This window comes from Mytilus galloprovincialis, chromosome 7 (assembly GCF_965363235.1).
Source record: "Mytilus galloprovincialis chromosome 7, xbMytGall1.hap1.1, whole genome shotgun sequence".
NCBI classification, from domain to species: Eukaryota; Metazoa; Mollusca; class Bivalvia; order Mytilida; family Mytilidae; genus Mytilus; species Mytilus galloprovincialis.
The window spans coordinates 39,582,445-39,593,232 of record NC_134844.1 but is presented as its reverse complement, the minus strand read 5'-3'; positions in this window follow the sequence as shown (position 1 = coordinate 39,593,232).

Sequence of the window (10,788 nt, the reverse complement as noted above, 5' to 3'; positions counted from 1 at the left end):
AAATGTACAGTTTTTAAATGCTTGTCTCTTAATTAGCGACAGCATTCCTATGAGACCTCTCGTTACAAATTGGACAATTGCACAGCACATGTTCGATGAGAAAATCTGATGGAAAGTTGTCTAATTGATAATAACAGCACAACTCCAAAAAAAATATAATAATTGGACAGAACAGAAACAGTCTTTCAAAAGATAGAATTATAAAATCATCATGTTCAACAATATGAACAATGTACAGTGGCAATTATTTCAATGACACAAAAACGCAAAAGGAAAGGGGTAATCGTTTGCAGTCCAATTTTGTTTTAAATTGTATTTTCATAACATCATTGTCATATATCAGAAAATTGTTTGGACGAGTATCGTATTGTTACGGCCAGAAATCGCCTTTAAATTGTAGCCAACAAAAGACACAAATCAATAGTAAAATTTAACAATATTTAATATACAAAAGTTTACAAAAGGTATTACACAAATATTACTGTTAACTTAACTGTCAAAATATCAGTCCAATCTGTTATCTTTATCTGTATCCGGAAATCTTTCGGAATCCAATTTGAATATTACGTTCACCACTAATGTCACAATCCAGTATGATATTGTTTGTAGAATAAAAGTGTCAATCCAAATGCTGTGAATACTAATGTCTATCAATGTCTATGTCCAAGTTTAATTATGAGAGTTTAACTTTAGTGTCTGTATATATAGTGTTGTCATGGAAAATTCTAGAACACTCTATTATGGAACATTGTGGAAAATCCTGGAAAGTTACAACGGAAGTTTCTGGAATAACGTAGAAGTTTAAATTACGCATCTTTTATAAGGATCATTCTGGAAAGTTCCAATCATTCTGTGATTGTTCCAGTGATTCCTAAACTGCACAGTTATAAGATTATTTGGTAAACAACTATCAGGCCATACAACACAAATTAGGCCAACATAAATAAACATAATAATTACAATATCATAACACCTCCCCCCTTAAAAGAAGTTTTAGTGTAACAAAAACTTATCATGAATAATATGAACAAAAATACATTATATATACAAAGTGATTTAATAAGCTCTAGATAAAGCATCAGCTATTACATTATCTTTACCCTTAATATGTTTTACAATTACATCATATTCCTGTAACAATAAACTCCACCTAGTCAACCTCTGATTCTTGTTTCTCATTTTATGCATGAAGGTGAGAGGATTATGATCAGTATAAACAAGAATAGGATAAAGAGTGGGATTCAAATATACATCAAAATGTTGAAGTGCTGACAACATTGCAAAACACTCTTTTTCAATAGTTGAATAATTTTTCTGATGTTTATCTAATTTCTTAGAAAAATATGATATAGGTTTTTCAACATTATCATCTGTCTCTTGATATAAAACAGCTCCAATTCCTACATCGCTTGCATCAACGGCAAGTTTAAATTGTTTTTCAAAGTCTGGAGTAATCAGAACTGGACTATTGATTAAAAGTGATTTGCTATTTTCAAAAGCTTTTTGACAATTTTCACTCCAGATAAATTTAGAATCTTTTCGTAAAAGATGAGTCAATGGTTGAACAACAGTAGCAAAATTTGAACAGAATTTCCTGTAAAATCCTATCATGCCTAAATATCTCATAAGTTGTTTTCTATTTGTAGGAGGTGGAAATTTGGAAATAGCTTCCACTTTAGCCATAATAGGTTTTACTTGACCTTGGCCAACTGTATGCCCTAAATAATCAACAGTGGCCTGACAAAATTCACTTTTACCAAGATTAACAGTCAAATTTGAATGTGACAATCTATCAAAAGTATCATACAAATGTGTTAAATGCTGTTCCCAGCTATCACTACATACAATAAGATCATCAATATAAGCATAACAACAGTCTAAATCTTTTATAACATTATTGATCATTCTTTGAAATGTAGCTGGAGCACTTTTCATGCCAAATGGCATTACAGTATATTGAAATAAGCCATCTGGTGTAACAAAAGCTGATATTTCACGAGCTCTCTGTGTCAATGGAACTTGCCAATAACCTTTCAATAAATCAAATTTGCTCACAAATTTTGCTTGACCAATATTGTCAATACAATCGTCTATCCTTGGAATCGGATAGGAATCAGATTTTGAGACTGAATTTACTTTTCTGAAATCAGTCACGAAACGAAAAGTTTTATCTGGTTTTGGCACAAGGAGACAAGGAGAGCTCCATTCACTGTTACTCGGCTCAATAATATCATTGTCAAGCATATATTTAATTTCTTTTCTCATAACTTCAAGTTTGAGTGGATTGAGCCTGTAAGGATGTTGCTTAATTGGAGAAGCATCTCCTACATCAACATCATGACAAACAGCAGTGGTTTTGTTTGGCACATCTGGAAAAAGATTTTTATAAGAAAATACCAAAGTTTTTATTTCTTCTCTATGATCAAAAGACAGATGTGCAAGTTTTGAGTCTAAATTTGACAAAATTTCTGAATTTTTCAATCTAACTGTCTCTTCCAAAGTTTTAGAACTAAAAGGTGGTTCAATTACATCTGGTTTGTCATGATTGTTCTCAAATTTAACCATGCCTAAAGTGGCAACTGGTTTACTATCACATAGAACATTAGTACGCTCAAAATATGGTTTTAACATATTAATATGACACACTCTATTTTGTTTGCGCCGACCTGGAGTTTTTACAATATAATTCAAATCATTAATTTTACTCTCTATTGTATAAGGACCACAATACTTAGCCTGTAAAGGATGTCCAGGGACTGGCAGAAATACAAGTACCTTATCACCAGGCTCAAAAATTCTGTCCCTGGCATCTTTATCATACCATATTTTCATCTTGTTCTGTACATTTTTTAAGTTTTTCTGAGCAATTTGACAAGCAGTAAACAATTTTTCTTTAAATCTAGATACATAGTCTAAAAGATTCAAGTCAGTATGTTCAGTAAGCCACTTTTCCTTAATCAGTTTTAACGGTCCCCTTACAGTATGACCAAATACCAACTCAAAGGGACTAAATCCAAGGGATTCTTGAACAGCCTCTCGAACCGCAAAAAGTAGAAAGTGAACTCCATCATCCCAGTCTCTGTCAAATTGAAGACAAAACGTTCTAATCATGTTCTTCAATGTTTGATGAAAACGTTCTAAGGCACCTTGAGATTCTGGATGATAAGCACTTGATCTGTACTGAGCAATCCCTAACTGGTATACGACTTGCTGAAATAAACCCGACATGAAATTTGATCCCTGGTCGGACTGTATAGACTTAGGAAGTCCTACTAATGTGAAAAATTTGATCAAAGCTTTGACGATAGTAGGTGTCTTGATATTTCTGAGCGGAATAGCTTCAGGAAAGCGGGTAGATGTACACATGATCGTCAATAAATACGCATTTCCAGTCTTGGTCTTTGGTAAAGGTCCAACGCAGTCAATCAGAACTCTACTGAAAGGTTCGTCAAAGGCTGGAATAGGCAGAAGAGGTGCTGGTGGTATTTTCTGGTTAGGCTTACCAACAACCTGGCATATATGGCATGATTTGCAGTATTCTGCAACATCGTTTCTAAGTCTGGGCCAGTAGAAATGTTGCAATATTTTTAGGCAAGTCTTCCTTATACCTAAGTGTCCAGCCAAGGGGGTGTCATGGGCAAGACCAATAATTTCTTGCCTATAAACTTTAGGCACCACCACTTGGTACACTACTCTCCATTCCTCCTCTGGGGTAGCATCAGGAGGCCTCCACTTCCTCATTAAAATGCCGTCCTGATGGTAATAGCATTCGGCCACTTTGTCTGCTTCCTCTTGTGGTTGAGCTCTCTGGCTGAGCTGAAGAACCTCAGGGTCTTTATGTTGTTCTTCAAATAAATTCTTTCGGTCTAATGAATGGCTGGTAACGTCTGGCCATGGCATAATAACATTCTTGTTAACACTAGGTGGTTTTGTAATGGCCTTTTCTGAGCTACCAGGACCTTCAATGTCAGCTATAAAAGTGTCAGAAAGGTCCATGTAATCAAACTTGTCTTCTTGCAAAATCTCATTTTGTTGTTTTCTAGCCATCGCCCTAGTAACAACACAAGCTGGATACAATTCAGCATCATCTTCAGGTGATTTAAAATCCACCACCGGTTCACTGGTAACAATTGGTTCAGCAACCACTTTGTTCCTAGCTAGATCATTTCCTAGCAATAATGTAACACCCTCAACAGGGAGATTAGGACGAACACCCACAACAACTGGTCCAGTTATCAAATCTGATTTCAGATAAATTCGATGGAGAGGAACATCTATACAACCTAACTCTACACCTTGTAACAAAACGGAGGCACCAACAGAAGTCTTCTCGGACAAAGGCAACACACCTTCTAACAATAATGACTGAGAAGCTCCCGTGTCCCGTAAAATCTTAATAGGCTGAAGAGTGGTATCATCAACAATAGAAATAAACCCATCAGACATAAAGGGTTTATATTCCTCCATGTAATCACAAAAACTGGACTTAAAAGCCTGACTCGCAGGACATTCCAACGTACTGGTAATATAAGGTGTCGTACACGCACTGGACTTCGGCTTATTATCTCGTTCATTCTTCTTCTGGAGTCTAAAACAATCAGCCATCAGGTGACCAATCTTCTTACAATAAGCACAAGTCAGTGACTTCTTCTCAAAAGTATCAAATTTTGGACTAGACATATTATAACTGGACTGACTCTTATTCTGTGGAACAGGCTTACTATCAGTATGCTCAGTGCTTTGATTTTTGTAATTTCCACTGGAAGTATTAACATTTTGACCCTTGAAACTTCTTTTATGTGAAAGAGTATAATTATCTGAAATTACAGCTGCATCATGTATTGTCCCAACAGTTTTGTCGTCTAAATGTGTTTTTAAGTCTAAATGAACACATTGTTTGAACTCTTCTAATAACATCAATTGTCTTAGGTTATCAAAATTGTTATCTGTTTTCTTTGAAGTAAGCCATTTATCAAATAGATCTTCTTTTTCCCGAGCAAATTCCACATAGGTTTGTGAATCAAATTTTTTATAAGATCTAAATTTCTGTCTATATGCTTCTGGTACTAGCTCATAGGCTTTCAAAACTTCCTGTTTCACAGTGTCATAATCGGAACTTTTTTCTGATGGAAGTGCGGAGTATATTTCAGCGGCCTTTCCCTCAAAAACACTTTGTAGCATTGTAGTCCAATATGGCTTTGGCCAATTCAAATTACGAGCAATTTTCTCAAACTGTGGAAAATATTTATCAACTGTTTTTTCACAAAATCTGGGAACCAAACGTATATTTTTTGCTGCATCAAAATAATCTGATTTTGATAGGACTTTAGAGTTGCTTTCTTCTTTAATTATTTCAATTTTCAGTTTTTCCATCTCTAGCCTTTCTCTCATTTCAAGTTCTTTTATTTTCTCCCTCTCCTTCATTTCCAGTTCTTTTAATTTAAATTCATCTTCTTTTTCTTTCTTTTCCATTTCTAACCTTTCCTTCATTTCCAGTTCTGCTTGTTTTAATTTAAATTCATGTTCTAATTCAAGCTGTTTTAATTTAAAGGCATCTACATTTTCGACCTTAAGTTCAAGAGCCTCTTCACCTAAAATTTCTGCGTCAACTAATTTGTCTATAACCAAATTTTTTATAATTTGTTTTCTCATAGATATTTTAAAATCTAACTGCAGATGTTTAGCAAGCAACACTAATTCGTCTTTCTTTAAATTATCAAAACTCTCCAGGTCTGGCGTTTTCAAAAATTTACCAGCATCAAATGCCATTTTGTAGAATTTTGTTGGCTAGTTATATTACAAATACTAAACAAATTTTGAAAAAATATTTTTAAGATCCCAGGACGAGCCCCCAATTTCTGTTACGGCCAGAAATCGCCTTTAAATTGTAGCCAACAAAAGACACAAATCAATAGTAAAATTTAACAATATTTAATATACAAAAGTTTACAAAAGGTATTACACAAATATTACTGTTAACTTAACTGTCAAAATATCAGTCCAATCTGTTATCTTTATCTGTATCCGGAAATCTTTCGGAATCCAATTTGAATATTACGTTCACCACTAATGTCACAATCCAGTATGATATTGTTTGTAGAATAAAAGTGTCAATCCAAATGCTGTGAATACTAATGTCTATCAATGTCTATGTCCAAGTTTAATTATGAGAGTTTAACTTTAGTGTCTGTATATATAGTGTTGTCATGGAAAATTCTAGAACACTCTATTATGGAACATTGTGGAAAATCCTGGAAAGTTACAACGGAAGTTTCTGGAATAACGTAGAAGTTTAAATTACGCATCTTTTATAAGGATCATTCTGGAAAGTTCCAATCATTCTGTGATTGTTCCAGTGATTCCTAAACTGCACAGTTATAAGATTATTTGGTAAACAACTATCAGGCCATACAACACAAATTAGGCCAACATAAATAAACATAATAATTACAATATCATAACAGTATTCATAATTGTACAAAGTTCGAAATTGCATGCTAGTTACGAAAGCACATCATTGTTTCTGATATTCTGTAGTGTCTATCGTTGATGGAATATGTTCGTTGTTGTTTTACAGTTTGCATGGTTTGTTGATTATCATATTATATGTTTGTGTGCTTTTCTGTGATGAATGTTCTCACGTGTGCTAGTGTTGTTAAAAGCTTTAGCTTAGAATAGCTAATAAAACATGTTTAACCCACCATATGTTTTGAAATGTCAAAAACCAAGTCAGGAATATGTTAGTTATTATCAAATAGTTTCTATGTATGTTGGCGTTTGTTTTTGTTGCACTCCGCTGTTCCTGTTCTTTGTTCCCTCTTATAATTGATGTGTTTCTCTCGGTTTCAGTTTGTAGCCCGTTTTATCTCAATCGATTTATCAAAATCAAATAATCTGATTACGTAGCATTATGTGAAGCCCGATTAACATTTATAATAAGAACGGACGGTGTTGCTTTATATGTTAAATTCCTAACTAATACAAGAACTCAAGACTCAAATATCATCCAATCGCACTTATGTTGATGTATCAGATACTGTCGATACATCAGATACTGTTGATACATATGCATATTTCGACAAATAGATTAACACTCAAATGAAAAGTTTTTAACGAATCCAAAATCAGGAAATAAACTGGATAGAGATAAACTACTTGAAGATTTGCATATTTTAAATACCCGTCAATCATTGAAAGCAACGTTTGTGATTTCGATGTCATAACATGTTAAAGAATCAACAAAATTCATAATATGCTTAAATATAACATCACAGTATCATTTGTTATTTGTTCCATAATATGTATTAACTTTTCTTTTTAATTTAATCTAATATATATTAGAATGTAGATTTCCTTTCCACCAAATAATACAGATTTGAACTAAAAATGCATTATGTCTTTTTGACTATATAAGGTCTAACGATATACGATCAAACCAAGTCAATGTGAACTACAAGTACTTTATCTAAACTGTTATTACAAACAATCTTACAATAGTCTCGTATGTCTGTCCAGTAAGTAGAACATCTGTTAACCCTAACTTTAACCCATCCACACCTTATTTAAAATCTAAATACAACATTTACATTGATAACTGTCTATTTAGGTGTTAGATCCGTTTCCGTGTCGATCTCTGATATGATCTGTTGTTTTTATTTTTGAGGACAACTGGTTCTTTTATTTATGGTTTAGGTAAAATTGGGTTTTAAATATCCAATTAACAAATACCAATAAACATGATATGCATCCAAGATAGTATAAAGCATCGGATTCGTTTGTTGTGTTTGAGCTTTTGGTTTTGCCATTTGATTAGGAATTTTCCGTTTTGAATTTTCCCCGGTCTTCAGTATTTTTGTGAATTTACTTTATAGAATTAAGAATAATAGATTTACTCAAACAATCAAATTTCGATTCTTAAAATGTGCAAAGATCTATATAAAAGCTTCAATCTGTTCATAACAATTTTCAATAATATCAATATTAGATGTTGCTACTCTCTATATTTCTATTCCCGTAGCTCAATTTAAAGATCTATGTCTACATCTTTTTATTTAACAATGCTTTTTCTATAAAAGTGGGAGTTCGACCACATATTACATTTATCTTTTAAGATAATTTTTTGGAGGACCGCACTGATTGTTATAATAAATACACCGAAGAAGTTATAATCAAATGGTGGCCTTTTTAACGACGCAAATTTCATTTGTTGAGTTTGGCTAACAGTGTAAATCTACTGGTCGACTTGTTTTAAACGCAGACGAAGCATAATTTATCATTCATGCACATCCTTCTTCTTAACGCATTTCGCCATGTTATCTTGTATATATATATTTATGATGATGTCCTGTCACTCAATATACCCATACTTCAGTGAATGCAATCATATCTTATGTCAAAGTAAACTCGGGATTAAAGATCGATACTCTAAAAGTTTCATCGTCACAAATTGCTTGTCAAATATAGGATGTATCTGTATTTCGATTCATTCAAAGCCTTTAGTTACTAGAAATGTATTAATTATGCCACAATCTGCTTTGATTACATGATTGTGTTTTGTATCATATGTAATTCATACGGATGCTAAAAGAATTTACATAACATGTAGAAAACCCAAGTTCGATGACGCATACTTGTATTTCCTATAGTTTTATCAACTCCTTCACCTTGAAATGTTTGTTTTGAATTACACGACAACGAAGCATAAACATATTTGAACTTTTGTGTTGGCCCAAGTGTATTATTGTTATGTACAAGTTATCCTTTTGTATCAATTAAAAGTTGTATGAAAAAGTTGTACAAATCATGATTTGTATGTTGACTTTTTACAAAATGCGTCTGTATAGCTATATAGATTACAGAAATTTTCAGAAATTCGCTTGTAAGTCGTAAAATGGTTTATAGCACACCTTAGTTAAAAAATTAAAAAAGTGGTTCTTTATCATTATTTTGTGGTGAGTAAATTAAGGAATCGGAAATTGCGCACCATCGTTTGGATTTCACATTAAAATTTTCAAGAGTTGTATCCACCTTTGATTTTCATTTACATGAAAGAAACATGTTTTAACTGCTTCGCGTAGCAAAAGTTAAGACTAAGGAAGCATTGTTGTGAATAAAACTGTGTCTTTCACCACAGTTTCAATTATACTTTAAGACGAATACATTTCCTGTTAAAATCCATACAGCTGTTGCAATTTGGTACCCAAAATGACAGATTTGACATTTATGCATCTGGTATTTCGAGGATCAGTTGGGGCACGATCATACTAAGGAAATATATATAATAAAATTAACTTCTGATACTTACTGTCTCGTTTTTGTTTTGGTAAGTAATTTGTCTTATATCTATTGGCCATATAGCGCATGCTTCCTATACGAATGATCTGTGTTTTAATGTCATTGTCATATTTCAATTTAGCTATCCGCCCATTATGTACACATGACTGTTCTTTTATGTTTCATTCACTGCTAGTGCAGAACACTTTGGACAAATTTAGCCTACTAGTCAACAATGCCATTCATACTTACACTATTTCCTATACGGGATAAATTACTAAAAGAATGTACATAAACAGCTGGATACATAGCTTTCGCACCAAAGCAATCGACCTCAAAGTAAGTATCCATTACAAAGTGTTCAAAAGGAGTTAAATGGGAGAGTAAAAGATGTTGTGCAATTCCCGATGCCGTAATTCATTTGCCTGCTAAAACAATTATAAAGAACTATCTTTGTATTTTGTCCATAAGGTTTGCTGTTTAATTATCAAATAACTTTTCTATCGTTTGTATCAATGCTATTTTTCACCCGAAACCGTATTATAAATTATTGTACAAGTTATAAATGAATTTTCGGCACGTTTTGTACATATTATTATTTGTACAGGCACTTTTTGTACAAATTGTTATTTGTATAAAGTCAAAATACAAATTATTATGTACAATTGTTTTGCACATTTTTTTGTACAACTTATCATTTGTACAAATTGTAAAATTTAAGCACAACATATATACACTTGGCCCTACAAATAATAAAAACCACAACAATACTGAACTCCAAGGAAAATTCAATACGGAGAGTCTCTAATAAATGGAAAATTCAGAAGCTTAAACACATCATACGCAATAGTCAACAATATATTCATGTTACGTTGTCGTTTAATTTCAAATAAACATTCTATGGAGAAGGACGGTTGAAACAAAATAATAATCTGACGTAAAAACATGTATACATGCTAAATTGTGCACTACATATATACTGAAAAGTTTACTACTAGTTTATTCCTTTCAAAATTGCTAAAGATACATTTTATATTTTTCATCACATGGATTCAGTATCTTTTCAAGTATTTTTTCGAGTACAACATATGATGGTCCGTGTTTACATTCCACTTGACATTTTCATTTGTAGGTGTATTTATTCTAAATTATAAAGTAACCAACAATCAATCAATCAATCAAACATCTGCCAAACGATTTACCAGTAGTCTGTTTGTTTTAATTTAACATCATAATAACTACAAACACGTCACTGGCGGATCTAGAATTTTTCATAAGTGGGGGGGTTACTGGCTGCATAAGAGGGGGTCACGATTCAGTGATTCCCTTTATAAGCAACCAAATTTTTCCCAAAAAAAGGGCCGGGCCCCCGGGGCCCCCTTAATCCGCCTCTGCACGTGATCACACTAGACAAAGAACACCCATCTGTGTTAAGATCCCTTATGCACATTCAAAGTGGGGAATTCAAAAGTTGTGCTTAAACAAAAATCTCTGTATAGTGAAATTGAACACGTT